The sequence below is a fragment of the Theropithecus gelada genome, chromosome X, assembly GCF_003255815.1.
Source record: "Theropithecus gelada isolate Dixy chromosome X, Tgel_1.0, whole genome shotgun sequence".
NCBI lineage: Eukaryota > Metazoa > Chordata > Mammalia > Primates > Cercopithecidae > Theropithecus > Theropithecus gelada.
In genome coordinates this window covers 11,654,641-11,673,041 of record NC_037689.1, presented here as the reverse complement: position 1 = coordinate 11,673,041, position 18,401 = coordinate 11,654,641, and the positions used below count along the sequence as shown (strand labels likewise).

The 18,401-nt window shown below is 43.4% G+C and overlaps 1 protein-coding gene and 1 pseudogene across 7 annotated transcripts in view; one reads left to right on the top strand and one right to left on the bottom strand.

Annotated features, from left to right (window-relative positions):
• ZNF41 (zinc finger protein 41) overlaps positions 1 to 18,368 on the bottom strand; it is a 43,075-nt gene extending 24,707 nt beyond the window's left edge. For 2 of the 7 annotated variants that reach the window (XM_025372684.1, XM_025372685.1), the window contains exon 1: positions 17,592 to 18,368. The gene's annotated coding sequence lies outside the window, so the exon portion shown is untranslated. The remainder of the gene's footprint in view (positions 1 to 17,591) is intronic. The other 5 variants (XM_025372687.1, XM_025372686.1, XM_025372688.1 and 2 more) reach the window with 5 other exon arrangements.
• LOC112616740 lies at positions 9,314 to 9,485 on the top strand (annotated as a pseudogene).
• Positions 18,369 to 18,401: the final 33 nt, after the last annotated feature.

Below are 18,401 nucleotides of genomic sequence, written 5' to 3'. Positions count from 1 at the left end.
AAAACTCACACTTGTCCCTTCTCTTCTGCAATTCCCATCAGGCCCTGAAAACCAGCAGGTCTGCACAGGCTCCTAAATCCCTATAGCCCACAGTGCTCGACAAAAACTGTGTACCAAATGGTGTCATCAACTGGTTTCCACAGGCTCCTCAAATTATCACCAACCCAGGCAGCACACCATCAATAGGATCAATGACTCCCATAAAACCCTCAGTAATAAAAGTTCCAGTTCATCACAGAGCAACTCACACAGTACTATAATAACCAATGTCCATAGGTCCCAATCCAGGACTGCCACAGGCCCCCCAAAACTGACTTGTAATCCCTGTGAATCCTAGACTTGCAATCATTCACCACCTTAGCACCCCAATCAATAAACTCTCATGGACTGAATCGATGACCTCAGATACTGACATTTCCAACACTTCCAGGCAGAACCAACACGTCATTTACAAGGAAAAGGGATCACAGTGGCACTAGATGTATTTGCAAAAACAGAAGCCATGTTAGAAGAAAACTCTACAAATTATTGCGAAAGAAGGTCTGAGATCCAAGAATTCTAAACCCACCCTAGCTAGATACCATTCTATTGTCAGAGCAAAAGAAAGACAATTTTAGACATAAAAGCATTTCTAACATTTTATGCCAATATTCCAATCTCAGGAGAACACTCAAGGGAATAGTCTAAACAATGGTAAATGGAATAGAAACAAAAAACCTCAAAACAGGAAAGCAGTTTTGAGATAGGATTCTTGCAATTGATATATAATTACATCTGGATAAAGAAAAGCAACGTAATTGGGCATCTGTAGTAAATAAGGCTGTTACTATTAACTATGTGGAAATTTAAAAATTCCCTGGCCGGGTACGGTGGCTCACACCTGTAATTCCAGCACTTTGGGAGGCCAAGGCGAGCGGATCACGAAGTCAGGAGATCAAGACCATCCTGGCTAACACTGTGAAACATTAAAAATGCAAAAAATTAGCCGAGCCTGGTGTCATGTACCTGTAGTCCCAGCTACTCGGAAGGCTGAAGCAGGAGAATCGCTTGAACTCAGGAGGCGGAGGTTGCAGTGAGCCGAGATCATGCCACTGCACTCCAATCTGGGTGACAGAGACTGTCTCAAAAAAACAGAAACAAACAAACAAACAAAAAAATTCCCTGGGAAAATTTACTGAACAAAATGAGGAGAAGGCAAATTACAAATTTCCATAGGCAGATATCGGTACAATATTATTTGGATTTAGTAATATAGAAAAGACATACAATCATATTTGTAAGGAAGGTAAAGGCAACTACTAACAGAAATTCATTAAAAAAATCAAAATTCCAAACAATCAAAACTCAAAAGTAATAAAAACCTAAAAGAGGATTAAGAGAAACATGAATGAGGCCAGGCACAGTGGCTCACACCTGTAATCCCAGCACTTTGGGAGGCCAAGGCGAGCGAATCACACGGTCAGGAATTCGAGACCACCCTGGCCAACGTGGTGAAACCCCGTCTCTACTAAAAATACAAAAATTAGCTGGGTGTGGTGGTGCATGCCTATAATCCCACCTACTCAGGAGGTTGAAGCAGGGGAATTGCTTGAGCCCAGGAGGTGGAGGTTGCAGTGAGCCGAGATCTTGCCACTGCACTCCAGCCTGGGTGACAGAGCGAGACTCCATCTCAAAAAAAAAAAAAAAAAAGAGAAACATGACCAGCCAGGCACAGTGGCTCACACCTGTAATCCCAGCACTTTGGGAGGCCAAGGCGGGCGGATCACCTGAGGTCAGGAGTTTGACACCAGCCTGGCCAATATGGTGAAACCCTATCTCTACTAAAAACACATAAATTAGCTGGGCGTGGTGGCAGGCGCCTGTATTCCTAGCTACTTGGGAGGCTAAGGCATGAGAATCACTTGAACCCAGGAGGCGGAGGTTGCAGTGAGCCGAGATCGTGCCATTGTACTCTAGCCTGGGGGGACACAGTGAGACTCTGTTTAAAAAAAAAAAAAAAAGCAAACGAAAGATAATAGGAGAAAAAAAGGAAAAAAATAATAGGAGGCATAAAATCAAGTATGTTAAAACAAAATGATGAAGATGTGAAATGAAGCACTTGATAGAAATATACCATATCATTGATCATTCTTTCCTTTATGGTTGGCATGCATTATGTCTTGTTAGGAAACCTTCGCCTACCTCAGGGTCATGTAAAAGTTTTATCATTTTAGCTTTCACATTTAGATCCACAGTCCATCTGGGAAGGATTTTAGCGTGTGGTATATGTTAGAGTCAAGATTCATTTCTTTCATATGGAAGCAAGATAATCCAGCACCATTTATTGAAAAGCCTACCCATGGCCAGGCACAGTGGCTCATGTCTGTAATCCCAACACTTTGGGAGACCGAGGTGGGCGGATCACCTGAGCTCAGGAGTTCGAGGTCAGCCTGGCCAATATGGCGAAACCCTATCTCTACTAAAAATACAAAAATTAGTCAGGCATGGTGGCAGACGCCTATAATCGCAGCTACTCGGGAGGCTGAGGCAGGAGAATCACTTGAACCCGGGAGGTGGGGGTTACAGTGAGCTGAGATCTCACCACTGCACTCCAGCCTGGGGGGATAGAGTGAGACTCTGTCCCCAAAAAAGAAAAAAAAGAAGACTATCCTTTCTCCATTGCTCTGTAGTGTCTCCTTGTGATCATATATGTGGGGGTCATTCCTGAACTCTGTATTTTCATTAGTTTATTTGTCTATTCTTGGACCAGTGTTATAGTCTTAATTAATGTGCTTTATATTAAGTCCTGATAAAGGATACCTAAATTGGACTACATTAAAATTAAGGACTTCTGTTAATCAGAAGATAAAATTAAAAATGTAAAGGCAAATGCTACAGTGGGAGAAGGTAACTGTAATACCTATATTTGACAAATGATTAATATCTCAAATATATCAAGAATGTCTAGAAATCACTAAGAGCCACAGAAAAAGGGCAAAAGGAACAGGCATTTCACAAAGAAAATATCCAAATAGCAAATAAGCTTATAAAAAGATGCTTGACTTCACCAGTTAGCAAGGAAATAGAAGTTAAACTACAATAAGATAATCCTCCACACAATCCTCCATATCTACAATAAGATAATCCCACTAGAAATTGCCAAAATGAAAAAGATGGGAAATAAACAAGAGCGGGCAAGGATGTGGAGCAGCCAAAACTCAGATTGCTTGTTAGGAGCATAAACTAGTACATAAACTTTGAAAAACTGTTTGGTAGTATCTATTAATGGTGAATACATGCAATATCCTATGACCCTGCTGTTTGACTCCAGTTCTCTCTCACTCAAGAGAAATGCAAATATATGTTTACTAAAAGAGATGATAATGTTCATGGTAGCTTTATTCAAAACTAAAAATTATGTAAATGCCCATCAACATCAGAATGGATAGACAAGTTGTGCTATATTTATACAAGGAAATACTATACAGCAATGAGAAAGAATAAATTGCTGTACTCAACATGCATGAGTCTCGTCCCATGAACACTCTGTTAAGCTAAAGAAGCCAGACTCAAAAGAGCAATGAAGCAATGCCATATGATTACGTTTATATACATTTCAAAAACATGGCTTCTTTTTTTTTTTTTTGAGACAGAGTCTCGCTCTGTCTCCAGCCTGTCGTACAGTGGTGAGATTTTGGCTCACTGCAACCTCCACCTCCCGGGTTTAAGTGATTCTCCTGCTTCAGCCTCCCGAGTAGCTAGGACTACAGGTGTGTGCCACCATGCCCAGCTAATGTTTGTATTTTTAGTAGAGATGGGGTTTCACCATGTTGGGAAGGATGGTCTCGATCTCTTGACCTTGTGATCTGCCTGCCTCAGCCTCTCAAAGAAACATGGCTTCTTTAAAACTGTTTTTTTTTTTGTTTTTCTTTTTTTTGAGAAGGAGTCTTGCTTTGTAGCCCAGGCTGGAGTGTAGTGGTGTGATCTCGGCTCACTGCAACCTCTGCCTCCCGGGTTCAAGCGATTCTCCTGCTTCAGCCTCCCAAGTAGCTAGGACTCTAGGTGTGCGCCACCATGCCCAGCTAATTTTTGTATTTTTAGTAGAGATGGGGTTTCACCATGTTGGGCAGGATGGTCTCGATCTCTTGACCTCGTGATCCACCTGCCTTGGCCCCCCAAAGAAACATGGCTTCTTTAAATTTTTGTTGTTGTTGTTGTTGAGACAGAGTCTTGCTCTGTCACCCAGGCTGGAGTGCAGTGGTGTGATCTCGGATCACTGCAACCTCTGCTTCCCGAGTTCAAGCGACTCTCCTGTCTCAGCCTCCCAAGTAGCTGGGATTACAGGCGCCCGCCACCACGCCCGACTAATTTTTATATTTTTAGTAGAGACGGGGTTTCACCATATTGGCCAGGCTGGTCTCGAACTCCTGACCTCGTGATCCGTCCGTCTCAGCCTCCCAAAGTGCTGGGATTACAGGCATGAGCTACTGCACCTGGCCTTACAAAAAAAAATTTTTTTAGAGACAGCGTCCTGCTCTGTCACCCAGCCAGGAGTGCAGTAGCACGATCATAGCTCACTGCAGTTGCACGATCATAGCTCACTGCAGCCTCAAACTCCTGAGCTCAAGTAATCGTCCTGCCTCAGCCTCCTAAGTCGCTGGGACCATAGGTGCATGCCACCACACCCAGCTAAAAAACATGACTTCTTGAGAGATAGTAACATTTCTTCATCTAGGTGGTGGCTATGCAAGTTTGTCTGGTCTGTTAAAAAATCATCAAGCTAAATATGTACAATGTGTGCACTTTTCTGTATTATGTAATATTTCAATGAGGATTTAAAAGCTATACAATTTACTAGGCAAATACCAAGAAAATGAAAGGAGGTCTGAAAATACAATTATCGTGGGGGAAATTAAGGTCCAAAGCATTCAACAGATTAACAAAAAAGGGGAATATCTTTTAATAATAAAAGAAACAATAAAGAAGTACTAACTAGCATAAGCCTTCAGGATCATTCAACACATACAAATAAAACCAGCACAAATGCATTAAACCATATGAAGTCTTTTTTTTTTTTTTTTTTTGAGACGGAGTCTCGCGCTGTCGCCCGGGCTGGAGTGCAGTGGCCGGATCTCAGCTCACTGCAAGCTCCGCCTCCCGGGTTTGCGCCATTCTCCTGCCTCAGCCTCCCGAGTAGCTGGGACTACAGGTGCCCGCCACCTCGCCCGGCTAGTTTTTTGTATTTTTTAGTAGAGACGGGGTTTCACTGTGTTAGCCAAGATGGTCTCGATCTCCTGACCTCATGATCCGCCCGTCTCGGCCTCCCAAAGTGCTGGGATTACAGGCTTGAGCCACCGCGCCCGGCCACCATATGAAGTCTTAAAAGTCATATTTGTTTTTGTATTATATTTAACAAGTGTTGCTATTAAGGTTATGCCAGTTTTTAAAAGGAACTCAGGAAATTTATTTTTATGTGTTAAAATGGCATAGATACTATCTTCTTTAAAGCTTAGCTATAAACACATTTAGAACTGGTGCCTTTTAAAAATGGCACATTTTAACTATTTTCCTTTCTTTGAATATTGGTCTTTACCAAATGTTGGAGAGGACTCAGAGAAACTGGATTCCTAACACATTGCCAGCAGGAATGTAAAGTGGCACAGCCACTCTGGAAAACAGTTTGGCAGCCTCTTTAAAAACTAAAATACTTACCACATGATCCAGCAATTGCACTTCTGGGCATTCATCCCAGAGAAAGGAAATCTTATGTGTACACAAAAACCTGTACACGATTGTTCATTACAGCTTTATATGTAATAGCCTCAGACTGGAAACAAGCAAAATGGCTCTCAATAGGTGAATGGCTAAACAAACTGTGGTAAATCTATAATATGGAATACTACTCAGCAACAAAAAGAAATGAATTATTGTTCTAGCAACAGTTTGGATGGTTTTCAAGGACATTATGCTGAGTGAAAAAACCAACCTCAAAAGATCACACACATTGGGCCAGGCGCGGTGGCTCACACCTGTAATCCCAGCAGTTTGGGAGGCCCAGGCGGGCAGATCACCTCAGATCAGGAGTTTGAGACCAGCCTGGCCAACATGGTGAAACCCCATCTCTACTAAAAATACAAAAATTAGCTGGGTGTGGTGGCAGGCGCCTGTAATCCCAGCTACTCAGGACGCTGAGGTGGGAGAACTGCTTGAACCCAGGAGGAGGTTGCAGCGAGCCAAGATTGTGCCACTGCACTCCAGCCTGGGTGACAGAGTGAAACTCCGTCTCAAAAAAATAAATAAATAAAATAAATCACAGTCTGTATGGTTCCATTTATATAACATTCTCAAAATGGCAAAACTAGAGAGATGAAAAACAGATGGTTGGTTGCCAGGGGTTAGGGATGGTGGTGGGAGTAAAGACTATAAAAGGTCTGGGCACAGTGGTTCGTGCCTGCAATCCCAGCACTTTGGGAGGCCAAGGTGGGAGGATCGCTTGAGGCCAGGAGTTTGAGACCAGCCTGGGCAACATGGTGAGACCCTAATCTCTACAAAAAATTTAGAAAGTAGCCAGGCATTGTGGCATGCGCCTATAGTCTCAGCTACTCAGGAGGTCAAGGCGGGAGGATCACTTGAACCCAAGAGTTCGAGGTTGCAGTGAGTGATGATGGCACTACTGTACTTCAGCCTGGGCAACACAGTGAGAACCTGTCTTAAAAAAAAAAGACTAGGCCGGGCACGGTGGCTCACACCTGTAATCCCAGCACTTTGGGAGGCCGAGACGGGCGGATCACGAGATCAGGAGATCGAGACCATCCTGGCTAACACGGTGAAACCCTGTCTCTACTAAAAATACAAAAAATTAGCCAGGCGTGGTGGTGGCGGGTGCCTATAGTCCCAGCTACTTGGGAGGCTGAGGCAGGAGAATGGTGTGAACCCAGGAGGCGGAGCTTGCAGTGAGTCGAGATTGTGCTACTGCACTCCAGCCTGGGTAACAGAGCGAGACTCCGTCTCACAAGAAAAAAAAAAAGACTATAAAGGAGTAGTAGTTCTGTATCTTGATTGTGGTGGCTGTTACCTTAATCTATGCACATGACAAAATGACGTAGACTATGCACACACTAGGCTTGGTGCAGTGACTCACACCTGTAATCCCAGCACTTTGGGAGGCCGAAGCAGGTGGATCATGAGGTCAGGAGTTCGAGACCAGCCTGGCCAACACAGTGAAACCCCGTCTCTACTAAAAATACAAAAATTAGCCGGGCATGATGGCGCATGCTTGTAATTCCAGCTACTTGGGAGGCCAAGGCAGGGGAAATGCTTGAACCCGGGAGGTGGAGGTTGCAGTGAGCAGAGATCACACCATTGCACTCCAGCCTGGGCAACAGAGCAAGACTCTGTCTCAGAAAAAAACACACAAAAAAACAAAAAAGAACTATGCACACACCTTGTACCAATGTCAAATTCTACATTTTTATATTGTATTGTGATTTTATAAGATGTAATCACTGGAGAAAACTGGGTGAGCGTATACAGGGCTCTGTGCTATGTTTGCAACTTCCTATGAATCTATAATTATTTCAAAATAAAAAGTTTAAGAAAAATCATAATTATGCCAGGAGATTTTATTGTATCTCTTCTATGATATAATGGATCAAGTAAACAAACAAAAAGCAAGTAAAGCAGATTTGAGAAATACAATCAACAAGCTAGGCTCAAGACACATAACTTTAACTTTACCTAATGAATATACTCTCTTCTCTTAGACCCATGGCATAGTTTACAAAAATTTTTAAAAATAATGTAACTTGGACTCGAAGAAAAAATCTTGATACATTTAAAAATTAGAGTTTTGGCAGGCTAAATTGACTATAATCCTGTAAAATCATAGATAATAAAACGATAAACTACCAAATCCAGATTTCAATGAAGAAATATTCTCTAAACATATACGAATTGAAGATGGCATTTGATAACAAAATTTTAGACTTCATAACAAATCTTGAGACATAGCTAAAGCTATATTTAAAGAATATTTTATCTTTGGCTAGAGTCACAGAGGAAAAAAAGAATATTTTGGCCAAATTATTTTTAATGTTTAAAAATAAAAGCTAAAGGTAAATGAACTAAATGTTCAATCTATTAAAAAAAAAAAAGAAAAAAAAAAAAAAAAAAGGCCAGGTACGGTGGCTCACGCCTGTAATTCCAGGACTTTGGGAGGCCGAGGTGGATGGATCACTTGAGGTCAGGAGTTCCAGACCAGCCTGGCCAGCATGGTGAAACCCTGTCTCTACTAAAAAAACAAAAATTAGCCAGGCATGGTGGCACACACTTGTAATCCCAGCTACTCAGGAGGCTGAGGGGGGAGAATTGCTTGAAACTGGGAGGCAGAGGTTGAGGTGAGTCGAGATTGTGCCACTGTATTCCAGCCTAGGCAACAGAGCAAGACTCCATCTCAAAAAACAAACAAACAAACAGACAACAACAACAAAAATTAGCTGGACTGCTTGAGCCTAGGAGGTGCAGGTTGCAGTAAGCCGAGATCGCACCACTGCACTCCAGCCTGGATGACAGAGGGAGACCTTGTCTCAAAAAAAAGGAAAAAAAAAGTCAGGGCACAGTAGCTCACACCTGTAATCCCAGCACTTTGGGAGGCCTACTGGGCGGATCACGAGGTCAGAAGTTCGAGACCAGTCTGGCCAACACAGTGAAACTCCATCTCTACTAAAAATACAAAAAATTAGCCGGGTATGGTAGTGTGTGTCTGTAATCCCAGCTACTCAGGAGGCTCGAAAAAAAAAAAAAAAGAAATTAAAAGAAGACAACAAAATATTCATGAGAAACCTGATCAAGGTAAAAGAGAAAGGAAATATATATATGTATAAATATATATATATATTTCTATATATATCCACACACATCAGAAGCATGCACACAGTTTTAGGAATGAAAAAAGAAGCTATTGCCACAGGTATGGAAATGATCAAGGTAAATTAATGAAGCATTATGCACAAATGCACAAAAACATAACATCCCTAGCAAACATACACTATCAAAATTAATCCCCCCCACTAGAAATCTGTAGAGCAATAATCAGAGAAAATAAAATAGTTAAAAATTGCCATTTCAAAAAAGGCATTAGTTCTAAATGCATATATAGTTGAACTTAAGAGAATGTCTATGCTATTTTAACACATAAAAAATGGAAATCTCCTGATTTCCTTTTAATACCTGGCATAACCTTAATACCAACACTTGTTAAATATAGTAAAAACAAGAAACCTATAAGCAAATTTTTTATAGTGGCAAAAAATCTAAATAAAATATTACTAACTGAGGCCTCCTGGTGCTTACCACAGGCTGTGTTCTGACACTGACTGCATAGAAAAAGAAGGGGGCCTGCCTTCTCTGTTCTTACACTGACTGTACAGAAAAAGAAGAGATCCTACCCTATATACGTCTCTGCCTAGGCCCTAGTCCTGGTCTGAACTGTGAATAGGGGGCCATGGAGTTGAGGAAAAATAAAAAAATACATTACTAACTCAAATACGACCATGACTCATAAGAAAAATTGCCCTTGCCCAACAGAATTATCCCAGGAAGGCAAGGATGGATCCGCCTTATATATCAGTATCATTCATTACAACAACCAATTTAGGAAAGTAACACCATTAGGCTATTACATCAAAAAAGCATCTGACATAATTCAAGAGCCATTCCTAAGAAAAATACAAATCAAGATAGGAACATATGAAAACTATAAGGACACCATTGGGAAAGTGAAAAGACACAGAGGCTGAGCGCGGTGGCTCACGCCTGTAATCCCAGTACTTTGGGAGGTCGAGGCAGGCGGAGCACTTGAGGCCAGGAGTTTGAGACCAGCCTGACTGAAATGGCGAAACCCTGTCTCTACTAAAAATACAAACATTAGCTGAGTGTGGTGGTGCGCACCTCTAATCCCAGCTACTTGGGAGGCTGAGGAAGGAGAATTGCTTGAACCCGGGAGGCAGAGGTTGCAGTGAGCCGATATGGCACCACTGCGCTCCAGCCTGGACAATAGAGCGAGACTCTGTCTCAGAAAACAAACAAACAACAACAACAACAACAACAACAACAAAAAAAAACCCCCACAGAATGAAGGGAAATACACGCAAATCACATATGTGACAAAGGACTTCTATCGAGATTATCTAAAGAACTCTTACAACTTGATTAAAACAAAGACAATTCAATTTAAAAAGAGGTCAAGGATTTGAATAGATATTTCTTCAAAGAAGATATACAGATGGGCAATAAGTACAGGAAAAGATGCTCAACATCAGTGGCCACTGGAGAAATGGAAATCAAAACCACAAGATACCACTTCACACCTACTAGGAAGGCTAGAATTAAAAAGACAATGAACGTTAGCAAGGATGTGATAAACTGGAACCCTCATACATTGCTGCTGGAATATAAAGTGATGCAGCCATTTTGGAAAATGGTTTGGCAATTCTTTAAAATGTTAAACATAGAAGGCTGGGCACAGGGGCTTATGCCTGTAATCCCAGCACTTTGGGAGGCTGAGGCAGGTGGATCGCTTGAGTTCAGGAGTTTGAAACCAGCCTGGCCAACATGGTGAAACCCTGTCTCTACTAAAAGTACAAAAATTAGCTGGGCGTGGTGGTGGGTGCCTGTAATCCCAGCTACTTGGGAGACTGAGGCAGAAGAATTGCTTGAACCCGGGAGGTGGAGCTTGCAGTGAGTGGAGTTAGCGCCACTGCACTCCAGCCTGGGTGACAGAGTGAGACTCCATCTCAAAAAAAAAAAAAGTTAAACATAGGGGTATGCCATGTGATCCAGTGAAGGAATTAAAAATATGCCACTCTGGCTGGGTATGATGGCTCAAGCCTGTAATCCCAGCATTTTACGAGGCCAAGGTAGGTGGATCACCTGAGGTCAGGAGTTCGAGACCAACCTGACCAACATAGAGAAACCCTGTCTCTACTAAAAATACAAAATTAGCCAGGCGTGATGGTGCATGCCTGTAATCCCAGCTACTCGGGAGGCTGAGGCAGGAGAATCGCTTGAATCTGGGAGGTGGAGGTTGTGGTGAGCCACGATTGTACCACTGCACTCCAGCCTGGGCAATAAGAGTGAAATGCCATCTTAAAAAAAAAAAAAAAAATACACACACACACCACTCTGGAATACTGGCTATTTTGAGTCACAGGCGCTTGAAAAGCAGCAGGTGCAGGAAGATCATGCTGACCTTCCCTTTGTTTCTTAAAAGTGGGAGATGAAATTCCCATGTGAAAGATGCCCTCGCTCTACTAGAAGGAACACCACATTCTTTTTTTGTTTTTGTTTTTGAGACAAAGTCTCGCTCTGTCGCCCAGGCTGGAGTGCAGTGGCGCAATCTCAGCTCACTGCAGCTTCTATTTCCCGGGTTCAAGCGATTCTCCTGTCTCAGCCTCCTGAGTAGCTGGGACTACAGGCACGCGCCACCATGCCCAGCTAATTTTTGTATTTTTAGTAGAGATGGGGTTTCACCATGTTGGCCAGGATGGTCTCGATCTCCTGGCCTCATGATCCACACACCTCGTCCTCCCAAAGTGCCGGGATTACAGGCGTGAGCCACAGCACCTGGCCGTTTTTTGGAGACAGAGTCTCGCTCTGTCACCCAGTCTGGAGTGCAGTGGCACGATCTCTGCTCACTGCAACCTCCGCCTCCCCAGCTCAAGCAATTCTCCTGCCTCAGCCTCCCAAGCAGCTGGGATTACAGGTGCCTGCCACCACGCCCAGCTAGTTTTTGTATTTTTTTTTTTTTTTTTTGAGACAGAGTCTCGCTTAGTCGCCCAGGCTGGAGTGCAGTGGCGCGATCTCGGCTCACTGCAAGCTCCGCCTCCCGGGTTCACGCCATTCTCCTGCCTCAGCCTCCCGAGTAGCTGGGACTACAGGCGCCCGCCGCCTCGCCCGGCTAATTTTTTGCATTTTTGGTAGAGACGGGGTTTCACCGTGTTAGCCAGGATGGTCTCGATCTCCTGACCTCGTGATCCGCCCGCCTCGGCCTCCCAAAGTGCTGGGATTACAAGCGTGAGCCACCGCGCCCGGCCTAGTTTTTGTATTTTATTAGAGATGGTGTTTCACCATGTTGGCCAGGCTGGTCTCAAACTCCTGACCTCAGGTGATCCACCCACCTCGGCCTCCCAAAGTGCTGGGATTACAGGCGTGAGCCACCGTGCCCAGCTAGAATGCCACATTCTTACTATCAAGGTCAGGAAATTGAGAGCAAGACAATTACGTACAGATCTTATGAAAAATAACTTTTTTTCTTGGAGAAATAAGCCAAAAGAAATTTTAAAAAACTCTTATGTTTTAAGCCTCCCCACATAACTGAGTTGCTTTTTCACAACTTAAGTATTCTTTGTCCAATCCAGTATATAAGTGATTGACTCTAACTACTACTTTGGGTCTTCATTTCTTTATGAAGGCGCCTGTGCCACATAAAACTTGTATTAAATAAATCTGTACATTTTTCTCTGTTGATCTGTCTTATGTCAATTTAACTTTCAGGCCCAGCGAAAAGAAATCCTAAAAGGGAAGAGGTAAATTTCTACCTCACTCCTTATACCAGTCATTCCACTCCTGGGTATCCACCCAAGAGAAATGAAAACATATGTCCACACAAAAACTTGTACGCAAATGCCCATAGCAGCATTATTCATAATAGCTAAAAAGTGGAAACAACCCAAATGTCCATTGACTGATGAGTGGATAAACAACATGTGGTCCATCCATACAATGAAATATCATTCAGGAATAAAAAGACATGAAGTGCTTCTAAAATAAACAGATAGAAACAGATAGTAGAATGGTGGTTGCCAGGGGCTGAGAGGAGGGGGTAATGAGAAGTTGCTATTCAACGGGTATAAAGTTTCAGGTATACAAGATGAATAAGCTCTAGAGATTGGCTGTACATTGCACCTGTAGTTAACAGTACTGTACTGTGCACTTAAAAATTTAAGAGGATACACCACGTGCGGTGGCTCACACCTGTAATCCCAGCACTTTGGGAGGCCGAGGCAGGTGGATTACCTGAGGTCAGGAGTTCGAGACCAGCCTGACCAATATGTTGAAATCCTGTCTCTACTAAAAATTAGCCAGGTGTGGTGGCACACACCTATAGTCCCAGCTACGCGGGAGGCTGAGGCAGGAGAACTGCTTGAACCTGGGAGGTGGAGGTTGCAATGAGCCGAGATTGTGCCACTGCACTCCAGCCTGGGTGACAGAGTGAGACTGTCTCAAAAATCAAAACCAAAACCAAAACAAACAAACAAACAAACAAAAACAAAATTTAAGAGGGTAGTTTTCATGTTAAGTGTTCATACCACAATAAACAAAATAATAAAAGGAATAAGGTCCTAATACATGCTATAACATGGATGAGCTTTGAAAACATTAGGCTAAGGCCGGGCGCGGTGGCTCAAGCCTGTAATCCCAGCACTTTGGGAGGCCGAGACGGGTGGATCACGAGGTCAGGAGATCGAGACCATCCTGGTGAACATGGTGAAACCCCGTCTCTACTAAAAAATACAAAAAACTAGCTGGGTGAGGTGGCGGCGCCTGTAGTCCCAGCTACTCGGGAGGCTGAGGCAGGAGAATGGCGTGAACCCGGGAGGCGGAGCTTGCAGTGAGCTGAGATCCGGCCACTGCAACTCCAGCCCGGGAGACAGAGCGAGACTCCGTCTCAAAAAAAAAAAAAAAAAAAAAAAAAAAAAAAAAAAAAAAAAGAAAACATTAGGCTAAGTTAAAGAAGACAATCATGGCCGGACACAGTGGATCATGCCTGTAGTCCCAGTACTTTGGGAGGCCAAGGTGGGCGAATTACCTGAGGTCAGGAGTTCAAGACCAGCCTGGCCAATGTCTACTAAAAATACAAAAGCTAGCCAGGCGTGGTGGTAGGTGCCTGTAATCCCAGCTACTTGGGAGGCTGAGGCAGGAGAATTGCTTGAACTCGGGAGACAGCGGCTGCAGTGAACTGAGATCTGGCCACTGCACTCCAGCCTGGGTGACAGAGTGAGACTGTGTCTAAAATAAATAAATAAGACAATCATAAAAGACCACATATTTTATGATTCCATTTATATAAAATGTCTAGAATAGACCAATCTACAGAGACAGGAAGTAAATTAGTGGTTGCCTGTGGCTAGGGATGAGGGTTGGGAATGAGGAATGATTGCTAATGGGTACGATGTTTCCGTTTGGGGTGATAAAATATTCTAAAATTAGATTATGATGATGGTTGCACAATTCTGTGAATATGCTAGGAACTGCTGAACTGTAAGCTTTAAATGGGTGAATTTTATGGCAGATGAATGATATCAATAAAGCTGTTAGAAAAAAAAATCATAGCTAGTAAGTGCCAAGCAGGGTTGCAAAGTCAATATCTGGCAAGGGGTAGGTATTCAATAAATGTTTACTGAATAGATTGATGAATAAATAAACACCTTTCACATTCAAATAAAAAATGCCCAAGTTATTTTCATTAACATTAGCAGCAAGATAGCAAATACCCTCTATTAAATGTCACTCAACATTGTTCTGAAAGCTCTAACTAGTGCAACAGAAGATGAGGTGATCAGAATAAATATTTGAGAGAAGAGACAGTATCATTTTTAATTGGATGGAATATGGTAGCCAGGAAAAGTAAGACTATAAAAAGCAACTAGATTCATATGAGAATTTGGTAATTGGACTGAATACGAAATAAAATTATAAAAATAGATTTTCCCTATGGAAATAGAAAAAAATATGCTATTCACAATGATGATAAAAACAAAGGTAAAATATCTAAGAATGAACTGTTAAAAAAAAAAAAAGGTGCTGGACCCATAAGAAAACTATCAAATATTATAGTTTTAACGGTTATTTTTGAAACTAGATAAAATAGTTTTAACATTCGTATGGAAGAAAAAGGCCGGGAGCAGTGGCTCATGCCTGTAATCCCAGAACTTTGGGGGGCCAAGGCAGGCGGATCACAAGGTCAGGAGTTCAAGACCAGCCTGGCCAATATGGTGAAACCTCGTCTCTATTAAAAATGCAAAAATTAGCTGAGCAGGGTGGCACGCGCCTGTAGTCCCAGCCACTCGGGAGGCTGAGGCAGGAGAATTGCTTGAACCTGGGAGGTGGAGGTTGCAGTGAGCCGAGATTGCACCAGTGCACTCCAGCCTAGGCAACAGAGAAAGACTCCATCTCAAAAAAAAAAAAAGAATAATAATAAACGCACAAGAAAATTAATGAAAGCAACCAAGAAGAAAGCGAGGGAGACTAGTTCTATGTGATATTAAAACTATTTCTAAAGTCAATATGATTTTTTAAAAAGGAGAACTAAACAGTTCAGAAATAAAACAATACACATTTGGGAACTTATGTGACAAAAGTGGCATTTAATTGAATTAGAAAACGGTATTCATTTAACGGCTGGTGCTGGCAAATTAGGTATCCAAATGGAATATATGAACTGATTCCATCTCACACCATACACCAAAATGAATTCCAGTTAGATTAAAATTTAACATTAAAAATTGAAACAATAAATATATTAAATATAAATTTAAGGCATATTTGTTTGAACATGAAATGAGGAGAAGTCACTAGGCAAGACAATACACTCAGAACTTGTAAAGGAAAAAGGCAGATATATCTTCATAGATGATTTTTAAAAAATCAAAGGTGAAGACATCTTTCAAAAGTCAAAATCCAGAGACAGAGGAAATATAGTTACAATACAGGTTAATATTCACAAATTAGTAAGAAAGACAAACCACCTAAAGGAAACAAAGGGCAAAGGACGTGAAAAAGTTTAAATATATATTTCAGTGGTCAATAAGAATGAAATAATGTTCAGCCACTAGTTGTCAGGAAAATGTACATCAAGGCAAACTAGATACCCTTGTGTTTGGCCCTCACAATGGGGAAAAAAAAAAAAATCCAGTGCGGAAGAGGATTTTGGAAGAAGTCTTTTTATATGTTGCTGGTGGGAGTTCCAATTTTACAAAATTTTTACAAAATTTTACAAAATTTTTACAAAATTTGGAAAGTAGTATGGTGGTATGTATTGAACTTAAAAGCATCATTCCTGCACGTAATGATCACTCAGGTGACAGCCTCTAACCACAATTTAGAAATCAGTAACAAAAATGTCTATGTTTTGGGAAATCAAAATCTCATATTTAAATAATCCAGAGGTAAGAGTGAACATTGCAACTGCAATTAGAAAACAGAAGGAAACTATAGTGGAGATGCTACATATCAAAACTTGTGGGTTGGATGCTCATGCCTGTAGTTCCAGCACTTTGGGAGGATGAGCTGGGAGGACTACTTGAGGATTGCTTGAGGCCAGGAGTTCAAGACCAGCCTGGGCAACATAGCAAGACCCCAATCTCTACCAAAAATTTAAAAATTAGCTGGGCAAGCCTGCCTGTAGTCCCAGCAACTTGGGAGGCTGAGGTGGGAGGATCACTTGAGCCTAGGAGGTTGAGACTGCAGTGAGCCATGATGGCTCCACTGCACTCCAGCCTAGGCAACAGAGAGAGATTCTTGTATCTTAAAAAAAAAAAAAAAAAATCAGCCTGGGCAACATAGTGAGACCCTGTGTCTACACAAAATAAAAAATTAGTGGGTGTGGCAGATCCAAGTACATGCCTGTAGTTCCAGCTACTTGAGAAGCTAAGTTGGGAGGATCGACTGAGCACAGGAGGTTGAGGCTGCAGTGAGCCATGATCGTGTCACTGCACTCCATCTCTGGGCGACAGAGTGAGACCCTGTCTCAAAACAAAACCGAACAGCAGCAACAACAACAATAAAACATGTGACATGGAGCTAAAGAGTTCTTAGAGAAAAATTTATAAACTTAATGTTTATATTATAAAATAAAATGGATAATAAGAGATAAGCATGCAATTCAGGACTTTAAAAATGAGAACAAAAGAAAAAAACAGAAAAGAAATAACGAAGTTAAGGGCAGATATTAATGACAGAGAAACAAAGACACAGGAGGACCAACAAAGTCAAAAGTAGGTTTTTGAAACAACCTCATCTCAGACCTAAAGACCACCTATCACTGACCCCAGGAAGCTGCATATCTGATTCCACAGCCTCCCATCACCAGTCCCAAATAAACGCATCACTCACCCGGCAGAAACCTTGGTCAATCCCCCAATAAACCCCATCCTACACCTCACAGACCTCCAGTAGTCGCCCCGCACAGCCCCTTCTCACCCCACGGACTTCTCATCACTCATCTCACATATACCTTATCACTCACCCAAGAGACCCTGTATCACTCACCCCACAGACCCCCTTATCATTTACTCCGGTGTCCCCAACACTCATCCTACAGGCTACCCATCAATTTTCTCCAGTGACCCATCACTCACCCACAAATCCCAATCACACTCTCTGCACCTCCCTATAAATGACCCCAGAGAAGCCTCCTCACCCCACTGAGCATCATCGAGTACAAAATCCATGTCATAACATCCCCATAATTATCTCAACGCTTGATCCATGTCTTAACATCTCCATAATTATCTCAATGCTTAAGTGGCCTTAAGTCCATCTGTTAAACTCACTCCCAGAGCCTTAAGTCCTGAAAACTGCTTCGAGGGACCCCGGCGCTTCTGGACTTGATCTGCACATGCTTAGTGTCAGCTCCGAAGCGGTCGCTCGCCCACAATTACACCTGGTGCCCTTACACCGCGCCGGTGCGTGCGTGCGTGCGTGCGTGCGCGTGTGCGTCGAAGGAGAGGCGGGCTTTCCAATTTCCTGCAGCGACTGTCAGGCAAGGAACATGACTGTCCCCTTGGGAGTGTCTCTACGGGAGCCGCCATCTTGGAAGGGTGATCATTTCTGCAGGGGAGCCCACGGTACCCTACTCGATATACCCCTGTGGGATTTTCCAGTGGCCGAGGCACTGGGCCATGGAACGTACCACCAGGCCTCTCCCCTCCGCCGCAGCCTCTAGGAGTCTTTGAGGCCCCGGCAGGCGGGGCGCCTTACCTCTTCCGCCCTCAGGGTGCACTCCGCCTCAGGCCGTGCCCACCGGGGAGCCTCCGCCTCTTTAAATAGCGCCCAGCCCCCACCCCCAGGAGCAGGTCCCGAGACGCACCCGGCCCCGCCCCCGCCCCCGACGCCGCACTGCTCTGTGGGACGCGGCGACCCCTCTCCCGCCGCGACCCGGGCCCCGCACCCGCCCCGTCCCGAGCCCACCTGGCGGCCCTGCTGGCTACAGCTCCGACCTGGGCCCAGGCCGGCTGCGGGAAACGCCCGGCGTCTCGGCTGTCACCGAACCTGTGCAGTTGCCGCAGGGGGAGTCGTGCGTGTCAGATTTAGGCCAGGAAGCGGAAGTCGCCGGCAGCGAGAGTTTAACCTCTGTGGGCGCG